This window comes from Mirounga angustirostris, unplaced genomic scaffold, assembly GCF_029215605.1.
Source record: "Mirounga angustirostris isolate CCGP_5_RB_7025 unplaced genomic scaffold, mMirAng1.0.hap1 SCAF_4, whole genome shotgun sequence".
NCBI classification, from domain to species: Eukaryota; Metazoa; Chordata; class Mammalia; order Carnivora; family Phocidae; genus Mirounga; species Mirounga angustirostris.
Window position 1 is genome coordinate 127281907 of NW_026991712.1, and position 12183 is coordinate 127294089.

The window sequence follows — 12183 nt, forward strand, 5'->3', positions numbered from 1 at the left end:
TCTTAAAAAATAAATAAATAAAAATAAAATAAACAATTTTGGGAGACTTACATAGGGTTTCAAACTTTCTATTACTATTCAGGAGAGCAAAAGGTAAAACAAATAATGTTTATACTTTCTACATAATTTAACAAGAATATGTTTTACATAGATGCACATGTCAGTAAAGAAAATAATCTCAGAAGCCAAGCATTTTAAGTAAATTTAGCTTTATTAAAAACTAGGCAGATTGCCCCCCTCTTTTAAATGCTTTTGTGGAACATGAAATATTTACCACCATCTGCCATTTGGCAAACACCATGGCTCCTCCTACCTAAGAAGCTTCATCTTTTCTCGTGTTCCTCCTATATACCTTCATGATTCAGCCATATCAAATAAACTTGATTTATTGTCTTTCTAATATGAATGTTATAATAGTGATACAAATGCCATAGGTTTATAAGAGGTAGTTTCCAGCCTATCTGATCTACATTTCCTTGGGTAAGGAATTAGAATAATTAATGCAAAAACTAAGTTAAATCTCAACATCACTACCAACTAACTATGGACAAGATTTTACCTTTCTTAGGGGCGCCTGGGTGGCTCAGTCAGGTGTCTGCCTTCCACTCAGGTCATGATCCTAGGGTCCTTGGATCAAGCCCCATGTCAGGCTCCATGCTCAGTGGGGAGACTGCTTCTCCCTCTCCACCCTCCCTGCTCCCCACCCCCAGCCACCCCTCATGCTCGCTCTCTTGCTCTCGCTCTATCTCAAATAAATTTTTTAAAATCTAAAAAAAAAAAAAAAAAGATTTTACCTTTCTTAGACTCTCATTTATTGCCTGTAATTAGAGATAATAGTGTCTGTCCCACAAGGTTACTACAGGGATCAAATGATTTAAGAAAAAAAATGTAAGTCACCCAGTGCAGAGATAGATGCATAATAGTAGATCAGTAAATATTATTTGTGCTTCTCAGACATATATCAGTGGTTTGCAACCCTGACTATACATTAGAATCACTTGGGTAGTTTGAAAAAGCCCGTATCCCATTTACAAGCTAATCATAAAATTTATATGGCAATTCAAGGGATCCAAAGTAGCCAAAACACTCTTGAAAAAGGAGAAAAAAAAATTGGAGGACTCACACTTTTTGATTTCAAAATTTACTCCATGCATCTATGATCAATTGATTTTTGACAACAGGGCCAAGACAATTCATTGAGGGGGGAAATAGTTTTTTCCACAAATAGTTCTGGGACCATTGTATATCCATGAGAAAAAGATTGAAGTTGTACCCCTTCCTCACACCACACACAGAAATTAGCTAAGATGGATCATAGACCTAAGTATAGAAGTTAAAACTATAAAACTCTTAAAAGAAAATAAAGGAGTAAATATTCCCGACTTTGGCTTAGGCAAATTCTTTTTAGATATGACATCAAAAGCACAAATGACAAAATAAATAATGTGTAAATTGGACTTCATAAAAATTAAAAACTTTCGTGTTTCAAAGGAAACTGCCAAGAAAGTGAAAAGGCAACCTATAGAAAATGAGAGAAAATATTTGTAAATTATATATCTGATAAGGGACTTGTGTCTAGAACATATAAAGAATGATTATAACTCAGTAACAAAAAGACAACCAATTAAAAAACGGCAAAACAAAGAAGATTGACAACTGGAAAATAAGCACATGAAAAGATGTTCAACATCATTATCAGAGGAATGCAAATCAAACCCAATGAGATACTCTTCATATCCACTAGGATGACAAATACCAAAAAGATAGACAATAACAAGTATTGACAAAGATGGAGACACTGAGACTCTCATACATCACTGCTAGGGATACAAAATGGTGTAGCTGCTCTGAAAGACAATCTGGTCTTTCCTCAAAATGTTAAACATAGAGTTAGCATGTGACCCAGGAATTCCACTTCTAGTTATATATTCAAGAGAAATGAAGACGTATGTTCACACAAAATTTGTACATGAATGTTCATAGCATAATTATTCATAATAGCCAAAAAGTGGAAACAATACAAATGTTCATTAATTGATAAAAACAAATAAATTGTATAGGTATATATTCATATAATGGAGTATTTTTCCATTATAAAAAGTGCTGATACATTCTAGAGCATTGATGAACCCTAAAAACATTACACTAGGTGAAAGAAGCCAGTCACAAAGGTCACCTATTATATGATTCCATTTATATGAAATATTCAGAATAGGCAAGTCTATACAGACAGAAAATAGATTAGTGGATGCCCAGAGCTGGGAGGTGGATTATGGATATTGGGGAGTGATTACTATTAATGGGTACAGTTTTTTGAGGGGTGATAAAAATTGTTCTAAAATTGATTGTGGTGATGACTTCACAACTCTGATTGAATTAAAAAGCACTGAATTGTAAAGTTCAAATGAGTGAAATATGTGGTATGTGAATTATATATCTCAATAAAACTGTTTAAAAAAATAGTGTCCTATTCCTAGAGTTTCTGATTCAGTTGCTCTGGCCTTAAAAAAAATGATCACTGGTCATCCTAATATGCTTTATCAACTTCTTCCTTCAATTTTCCTGATCTGTCTACTTTGGAAAAATTTATTCAATTTGTCACTCCTGCGCCCTTTTTTACACCTGCCATTTTCTCACTCTCTAGTTGATCGATATCCTTCCTCTACCTTTGTCCCCAAACCTGAACATCCCCAGCCCCTCTGAACTAATCAATATATGTCTCACCCTCTTTGGGTCTGGTTCCAATCTTATCGCTAGGAGACCTTGAAGGACTGGCCCCCACTTTGCTTTGATAGTTGGCATTTGTTATGTGCTCCAAATTGATTTGTTCATATGTACCCATTGGGTTCTCCAACCTCTGCCTGGGAGCAGGACGAAACCTTTAAGAAAAGTAGTTGCCCACCCCAGCCCCACAGTTTTACTGCTGATACAAATTAAGTCCAGAGGAACCAGAGTTCAATTCTAAGTATCTGCCTACCTTGCATTTGTTGACATTTTGTTTTTTAATTATTTCAAGTAATTCCTCGTGTATTTGTTTTATCTGCCTGATTAGATTACTATCTTCTTGAAGATATATAGTAACTTTATTTCACATGAATTTCCCATGTTAACAATATATGCTCACCCTAATGAACCGACATTTCTTGTGTCTTCGTGAAATCTCTTCTTATATGATTCAAGGAAGCTTTTGTTTTTAAGGGCATTAGGGCTATTTTATAAAAGGCAACAGTCAAGTAGTCTGTTTTCATTTCACAGAAGATAATTTAACCTCAAGGATCAAGGGAGACACTTAGATAATCTTTTCTGAACCTCCATTTCTAACTATAGAATAACAGAATACTATTCTGTATGGTTTTCATGAGTACAAATAAGTTAATGCTTTATGTCTAGGAAGGGCTTATGTATGCATTTGCTCAAGAAATATTAGTAACTTTTATAATTGTAGTCATTATGATTATTGGAGGTATTTCTAGCCTAGAATTAGTCCTTAGCAGCCCACTTTTACATAGTTGAAAGGTATTTTTGCTTCAAGCATTGAAGTACCTCTTCATTGGCCTGTTTGAGTTAATATGGTTTCTCAGCTTTCATCCAACGAGTGTAAATGCTTAGAAAATTATATGCAACAAATTGTTCAAAACACTAATTTCCACCTGTCCATCCATCAAACTACATGTCTAAAGGAACTGAATTTATTAACCAAGTAAACTTCCTGACTCCAGCCTTCAGAAAAGGAAGAGCCTGTGTCCCAGAGAACACCGTCTCCATTAAACAGTAACATGTCCCATGTGGTGTGTTCTCATTAGTGGAGTTCTTCCATCTACTTTCAAGCTGAAGTTTTGTTTTGAAGCTGAGTAAACCTGGCTTAATTGGCTTTTCCCCCCTGTAGCAGAAGTTTTGGGTAAGATGTATATCTTGAAGATTTTATTTATTTATTTGAGAGAGAGAGAATGAGAGACAGAGAGCACGAGAGGGAAGAGGATCAGAGGGAGAAGCAGACCCCCTGCTGAGCAGGGAGCCCGATGCAGGACTCGATCCTGGGACTCCAGGATCATGACCTGAGCTGAAGGCAGTCGCTTAACCAACTGAGCCATCCAGGCGCCCAAGATGTATATCTTGAAATCTAATTACATATCTTAAGTGTAACCTGAGAAGCTTAAAATTCACAGATGTACTTTATCTGTCAAATATGGAGACAGTTGGCAAATGCAGGCCATAAAGGTGGAGATTTAGTACCCAACTGCATGAATTGTTGCTGTTTTCCTATGTTTATTACTTCACAGTTAATCAAAGAGATAACTCCTAGGAGTTTGGTATTGTTCTCCCTATGTTCTATAGAATGAAGAGGGAAGTAGGAAAGAATATTCCCTTTGTAACACATCCCCAAATGGAATAAGGCATTCGCTTCACAAGTCCTTGAGTTAAAAACCAACATTAAATGTTTTAATCAATTTCTGAAATCCTTTTTAAAGCCAACAGACTGGGACATCACATTATTATTACTATTTATATACAGTTCTTTGGGTAATACAGTAATTGTATGAATATGTGCATGTAATTAGGATAGATATTCAGAAACTGGACTGCTCAACAACCATCAAAACCATATTTCTACAGTGACCTAGCATTTTACCACCAAGAGCAATTACACTGAAATAATTTTTTTATATGAAAGCTCTAATTATTGAGTAGAACATGGTTTCTTTGCTGAGTATTAGAACTACAAAAGGTTTTACATGTATATAAGTCTCAAAAATGATGCAATTACCAAAGATGAATAAAAACAGAGAAAAAACAAAAGTAGCTCTAAGAGAATAGGAGCAGATTCTTTCTCCATGACCAGCCATCATCAGCGCTACCCAGGATAGCCTTTAGGAAGACAAGCCTTCCTACTTCACAAGCAGTACCCAGTTCCCTGGAGCAATTAAGGGTTTGCTTCCTAAATGACTAAATACAAGTGTCACCAGGTGTCTAGACAAATGGCCAGCATGATTCACCTACTAAGTAAATAAGTAATTATGGCATTGGACCAAGTTACTAACCCAAGAAATTCTGCTGATAGGACATTCTTCTATCTCTTCATTTCATGGTCCAAAATAAGCAGAACTAACACTTCCACCCTCCTCTCTCACTGTGCATATATTTTGCTACTATTATATAACTTTTACGTGTTTCATTTTTAAAAATATAGAAATTCCAAAAAAAAATTGAAAGAAATAAAGAAATTATGAGCCAAACATACAAAGATCTGAAAAGAAACTTACGTGAAGTCAAATTAAAATAGTAATTGCTCAAAAGTCTTTAAGGTCTTTTGTCCTTTAGGAAAAGACCCAGGTGTTTCCTTAAAACACTCTGGATAACCAGTGCATATTATCTTAGGAATGAAAAGATGTTTCAACCTTAGAAAATCTATTAATGCATTACACAATACTAATAACAAATTAAAGAACAATCCATGACAAGCTCAATAGATGTCAAAAAAGATTTAGTGAAATTTAACATTTACTGAAGTTTAAACTCTTAATAAATTAGAAGTAAAAGGGAACTTTCTAAACTTGATAATTATTCTTTATCAAAAATCTACAGCAAGGATCAAACTTAACAATGAAACTTAACAATGTCACCATTAGAGTGAGAATAAGACAAGGATGCCTGCTGTCCCTGCTCATCTTTAATGCTGTTAGAAGGTCTCAGCCAACCCAATAAAACAAGAAAAATAAAACAAGGTACATATTGGAAAGATAGAAACAACACTGTATTTCTGTATAAATGGGCAGTTTGTTTGCATAAATAATCCATGAGAATATATAGACCATTAGAATTAGTAATTGCTCAGCAAGGTGGCTAAATACAGGCTCAATATAAAAATGATAGGATTTCTACACAGCAGTAATAAGTCATTCAAGAATAATAATATAAAAAAGTACCTCATTCAAAATAATAACAAACTAAAATATAACTAAGAATAAATATAACACATATTGTTGATCTCTGTGAAATAAATTACAAAATTACTTTCTGATGAACAAAAAAGGACTGAATAGACAAATAGGTATACCAAGTTTATGGATAAGAAGACTCAAATTAATCCATTTGGCAATACGATGCCATTTGCATTTTCAACAGCCTCTTTTATGAGACATTATAAACCAATCTTGAAATTCCTTTAAAAGAGCAAAAGGTCAACAATAACTAAGAACATTTTGAGGAAGAAGAAAAGGGTAGAGGTGGCCTGCTCTATCAGATACCCCAATTAGTAATAATAATAGTGATACTACAAATAAAAACAATAGCCGCTAACTTTTATTGAGCAATTATACGCCAGGGAAAAGCCTTTCATCTATTCGGTTTAATAAGATTATTGCTACCATTTTACAGATAAAAAGGAAACTGGGGTACAAAGAGATTAAGACTCTCTCTCAAGGTAATATGGCTAGGCAATAGTAGCGTTAGGATTCAAACTGAAGCAGTGTGGCTCCCTAGTCCCTGACCAAACCCTATGAAATGGCGTCTCTAAAGCTACAGCGATAAACAAAATGCTGTATCTACACAGGAGTAGAAAAGCAGACCACTGAAACATACTACAGGACTCAGAAACTGATCATGCTGATAGGGAAACTTGATTACCAATAAGTGACCCAAAAAATGGAACACAAAATATGTTGCTGAGATTACTAGATGTCCATGTGGAAAAAATAAAATGAAGCTAGATCCCTTTATATTATATGAAAATAATTGCAGCTGGACTAATTGTGAAAAGCAAAAGCTTGAATGTTTTTATAAGAAAATGTGAAAGGATATCTTTAAGGTTTTGGAGATAGCAAAAGTTCCTTATAGAAGACATAAAAAGCCCAAAACACCCAGTAATAGGTCGATAAATTTTACTCTATTAAAATTTAACTCTCTTATTCACAAAGCAATATTATAAACAATATTAGTCAAACAACAGTCTGGGCAAAGACATTTTCAATGTGTGTTACGGAGGAAGGATTTCTTTTCTTTTTTTTAAGATTTGATTTATTTATTTTAGATAGAGAGGGAGAGAGTACAAGAGCGAGCATGATGGGGGGGAGGGGAAAAGGGAGAGGGAGATGCAGGCTTCCTGCTGAGCAGGGAGTCCTACTCTGGGCTTGGTCCCAGGACCCTGAGATCATGACCCAAGCTGAAGGCAGCTGCTTAACCGCTTCACCGACTGAGCCACCCAGGTGCCCCAACAAGGAAGGATTTCTATCTAGAATATGTAAAGAATTTTGCAAATCAATAAGAAAAAAAAAAAAAAACCCAACAACTCCCCATTCTCCTAAAAGGGGCAATGGATACAAATAGGCAATTTTTATAAAAGGAAGTCTGACTGGCCGACACACATATTGAAAGATCCTCAACCTTCCTCATTGCCAGGGAAATATAAATTAAACAATGGGATATCATTTCATATCAATAGACTGACAAAAATCAGAATCTGATACCAAGTGTTAAGTACAGAAAGAGTTTCTCTCATCTACTACTTGTGAGAATATCAACTGGTACAACATTTTTTAGTACACTCTAGCAAAATCAAAGAAAATTGAAGAAATATACGTCCTTAACCCTGTAATTTTACTTCTAGGTGTGTACCTTTCACTAAGAATCCCTCACACACATGACAAGGAAGTATGTTGAAGAATGTTACTTGTAGGTATCATTATTTGTTATAGGAAAAGACTGTAAATGATAAATCCAAATGTATGTCAAGAGAAATATAGGTAACTGAATTGTGGTATATTTACACGATGAAACTGCATAGCTACATGCAAAAATATGGTTAAACACCAATAACAAGACAGATTGAAAAGATTGGAGAATAATACTTTTGGATTTATATAACGTGTATAGTGTTCATACAAAATACAATATTTACATACAGTTTGAAAACATGCAACACAATACCCTATAGTTTTATATTGCTTAAGGATGTGTATAGATAGTCATAATATAAAAACACATACTAGACTGGTAAACCCAAATTCAGGGCAGTGGTGGCCTCCAGGCAGAGGAAGGTAGGAGCAGGAGCATGGAAACAGGGACACAGGGACTCCAACTGTATTTGAGATGTTTTGTTTTGAAATTCAACAATGATATTAACAGACCTCAAAGGCCTCTGGCAAAATCTGTGAATTTGATAGAGCTGGATGGTAGGTATTGGAATGTTCATTATTTTATTTCATATATATATATATATATATGTGAGTATATCATATATATATCCCTTTGAATTTGAAATATTTTTAATAAATAAAAAAGGTGCTATATGTAAATCAGATGTTGACAACCAGAAGCCTATTCTCCTGGGAGGTTGTGATTATATGATGATTTCAGAGGTAGCTTCTCTTCTTTTCTAGCAGCCAACTAGCCCGTGAATTAAGCGATATTTATTAAGTGCCTGCCATTTGTCAGACACAAAGCTAGGTTCCGGTGATATAGTGGTAAAAGAGCCAGATATGGAATGAATGTATATCACACTCCAGTGGGATTACAAATGTACTTCTATAAACCATGATAAATGCCATGAAGAGAAGTAGGGAACTCTAACAGGGAATAACTGGGTAGGGCAAGGGGCAGATACCGTGGCAGACACTGAGATCTGGCTACCTGAAAGTTACCCCCATCTGCCCTTCTCCCTTGCTTTCTTCTGCTATTGAGGTTGGGAAGCTAATATTGGTTTTCCAGACTCCCTTGCGTGGCACAATTCTAACCCATTAGACATAGTTAAGAGTCTCTGGGGAGAGTGGCAAAGCCTCACTAGAAGAAAGCCTTTCACCTCATCTTAACTCTCTCCTTGTTATTGTCTGCTGCGTGGATGTGATGCTGGGGGTGGGACAGACAACTTGAGATGATGAAGATGGAGGCCATATGCTGTGGGGGGTGGAGCACAGGGACGAGCTCCTGGGTCCCTGATGCCATGGCTGAGCCATGGTTTGGGTTGGGCTGTTCATGTTGAACTTCTTGTTAGCAGGTTATTAATGAGATTTCCTCTTATTTGGAAGCAAACTCATAGAAGATAGCTTCTAGAAGAGGCAACATTTAAATTGAGAGGAGATGAAGGAGAGGGGGCCAGCCCTGCAGAAAGCAGGAATGGGGCAGGGAAGTCAGCGGGTAAACAAGCCCCACAGAGAGGGAAACAGCGTTTCAGAGGGCTGGCTTGTTTGAGGAGCTCAAGGAGCCCACTGAGGCTGGAACTTAATAACGGGTGTGGGACTGCTTTGCAACTGGCTGGGAATTGGAATACTTAACTATCTCAGGCTAAGAACCGTGGAGTTAACAATCTGAAAACAAAGACAGACTCAAGAGCACCCGGGTAGTTGCTGTTTTCGGAGACTTCTTTCTATAAAACAAAGAATTAACCCCTAACCCATCTACTTGGATTTTTGTGTGGTTGACCTTTCAAAAGTGAAGTCCACCAAGTCTACCTTTAGTCCAGAGGTACAGCTCTCCCCACCCACCTCCTCCCCCAGCTAGGAGGGGGAAAAAAGTAGCATCTCACTAGTCCCCTTGACATAAAGGAAACTGCAATGATAGGATTTACCCAAAGGCTAGCCAACCGTGTCTTACGCATTCCCTGTGCTACAGAGGTTTCTATTTTGTTCTGTGTTTATCTGTATTTTGTTCTGTGTTTATCTGAATGGGAAGAGGCAACGTCATTGTTGAAAAGAGTCTGACTTGAATAACACAACAGAAATCTAGTTCCTTTAATCCTGTCCTCACTGGGCACTAAGGCAAGGGTTGGCTGACTTTCGAATGTGCTTCCTTTTGGTCTATTTCCTGGATCCTATGCTCTTTTGCCAAAGGAAGGTTATTCTACAAAATAGTATTTACTGAGCACCTGGGTAGGCAGAGTGCCAGTTCAGGCAAGAAGCCCATGGCTTGGAAGACAATGTCCATTTTCCTCTGAAAAGTCTCAATTTGATGGGTATTCTGCAAGTTTCCACTTGGTTATTTTAGAGTAGACTTGGCTATTTATTATTTGTTTCCGGGCCTCTCCCTCCTCTTCCCTTTAGCTTTCTGTAACTAAACTATAGCCCCTCTAATCCTTTTAATCTTTCATCCACATCCTTCTCTGAATTCATTCATTCTTGTTGCTATTCTCTGCACTTCTTGCAAATTGCCTGAGCTGCCCCAGTAATGAGGTGGCGGGAACAGAGCGTGCGGTGCCAGGTGCTTCTCAGCTTGATGTGTCCACAGAGGAACTGTTAGTCCGCGGCCTTCTGCACAGGCAGCCTCAACCTGGCCTTCCCTTTCATCCTGCCAGACTGCCTGGCTGGCCTGAATTTAATTTGCAGACCACTATGCCCCCTGGGCCTACTTTGGCATCACTGCGCTCTGGCGTCTGCTTCCCAGAGAACAGCTCTGTGTTTGGATTTTCTTCCCCCAGGTGTATGTACAGCCTTACCTTTTTCAAACGCTCACAAAGTTATTATTCCCAGCCTACATACCTCAAGTCTCAAAGGTCGTTTGCATTTTATTCCTGTTGCCTGAGCTGCTCACGATATTTTCTAAATTGGAATTATTAGTGAATTTCCAAAACACGCAGCTTCTTCCCTTTCTCCACCTAGGTCATGAATAAGAATGCTTAAGTAAGAGTCAGACCCACAGTGGCAGCAACAGCTGCACCCTCAGAACCTTCTTCGTTTCCAGTTTTTCGGCCAACTTAAAACCCACATATTCAACCTTCCAGATATTTACTGAGAATTGTGCTAGGTACTGTGAGAGAATCTAAATCATGAAAGACACAATCATCGCCCTTCAAAAGGCTCCTGTCACTAAAGAGTATATACGATCTTCAATATTTAACCAGCACTTAAATGCGCCAAGCACTATCAGGTGCAGAGGTTTAGAGTAGGAAAAGTATGGAGTCCCAGTGAGTTTCCACCACAGCAGATAATGGCATGGCACGTGATTACAATACAATGTAAAAACAATAATGACATGGACAGCTGGGAAGTCAATCTTTCAGTCTTAGTCTCTTCATCTGTAAAATGGAGCCAAACTTCTAAGTTGTAGTTAGGGCTTACATAAGATGAGGTATGGGCAACACTTGGCACGGTGCATGACACAAAGTGTTAACAATGTTACTATCAATAACAGCTGCAAGTATGATGATATAATGGTTATTATTGTCAGGAGTAGTATTACAATAACTTCCACATTCAATCTGATTGACCATGGCTGTCTGGAACACTGTGATGAGATAATTCAGAAACATTTACTAGGTCCACTAGCAAAGAATACCGTGATGGACGCCAATGCTACGGTGGACAGGAGGAGGAGATAGCTATGTGAGTGTTCATGGTGCACACATGTAACTACGCTACAACGCCAATGTAGCCCTCTGACTTAGGAATGTCACAGAGTGCATAGGAGGTAACGAACTGACTTTGCATTTCAGGATAGGAGGGAACTGATGTCCTATTGTAGGATCTTATGTCACTCTGTGTATTACTTTAATTTAGAAACCCCAGGTGAGTTTTTATGCTTGAACAGTCTAACAGGTCAAATGAAGCCAGGGTGGATAAGAACTCCTGTGACCAAAAGGAGGTCCTTCCCGCCCAAAGCTGTTGAAGAGACTCTAGGGCAGTGGTTTGCAACTGTTGCTCCATGACAAAGTTCTCACTGATCTGCAGCAAAATAGGAATGGTAAGGCCAACGGAGAGAGGATTTCATGTGATGAAATGTCCTTAATTTAAAGAACAGATATTATATTCTTCCTATTTTGGGTGTTAAAACATCACCCCTTTCATAGAAAAATGCTCTGAAGATTTCTTTCCCCTTCTGTATCAAGCCTCAAAATGCTCTAAGTTCCATAATGCTTATTTCTGTGAAATCTTATCTACTCCATGACTTTAATACCATCAATATGCTGATAACTTCTAAATGTGTATCTAGTAGGAAAGTACTCCTCTAAACTTCTGATTCATGTATTTGCTGGCATTGGATATCTTACAGGCACCTTAAATTTAACAAGCTCCAAAAAGGACCCTTGATTGTCCCTTCCTGCCTCAACCTGTCCTTCTCTTGGTCCTTCTATCTTGGTAAATGGTATATGAAATGGCAAGTGGCTCAAGGCAGGAATATAGAGTCATTCTTAATACCCTGTTTCTTCCTTCCCTGATCCCCTCATCTATCAATGAGTCTCAGCAATTCTAGCTCCAA

General features: G+C 37.5%; 1 protein-coding gene across 2 annotated transcripts in view; it reads right to left on the minus strand.

The window, feature by feature from the left end:
* Positions 1-12183, minus strand: part of ST6GALNAC3 (ST6 N-acetylgalactosaminide alpha-2,6-sialyltransferase 3) — a 521749-nt gene that overhangs the window by 83965 nt on the left and 425601 nt on the right. The window lies entirely within an intron of this gene.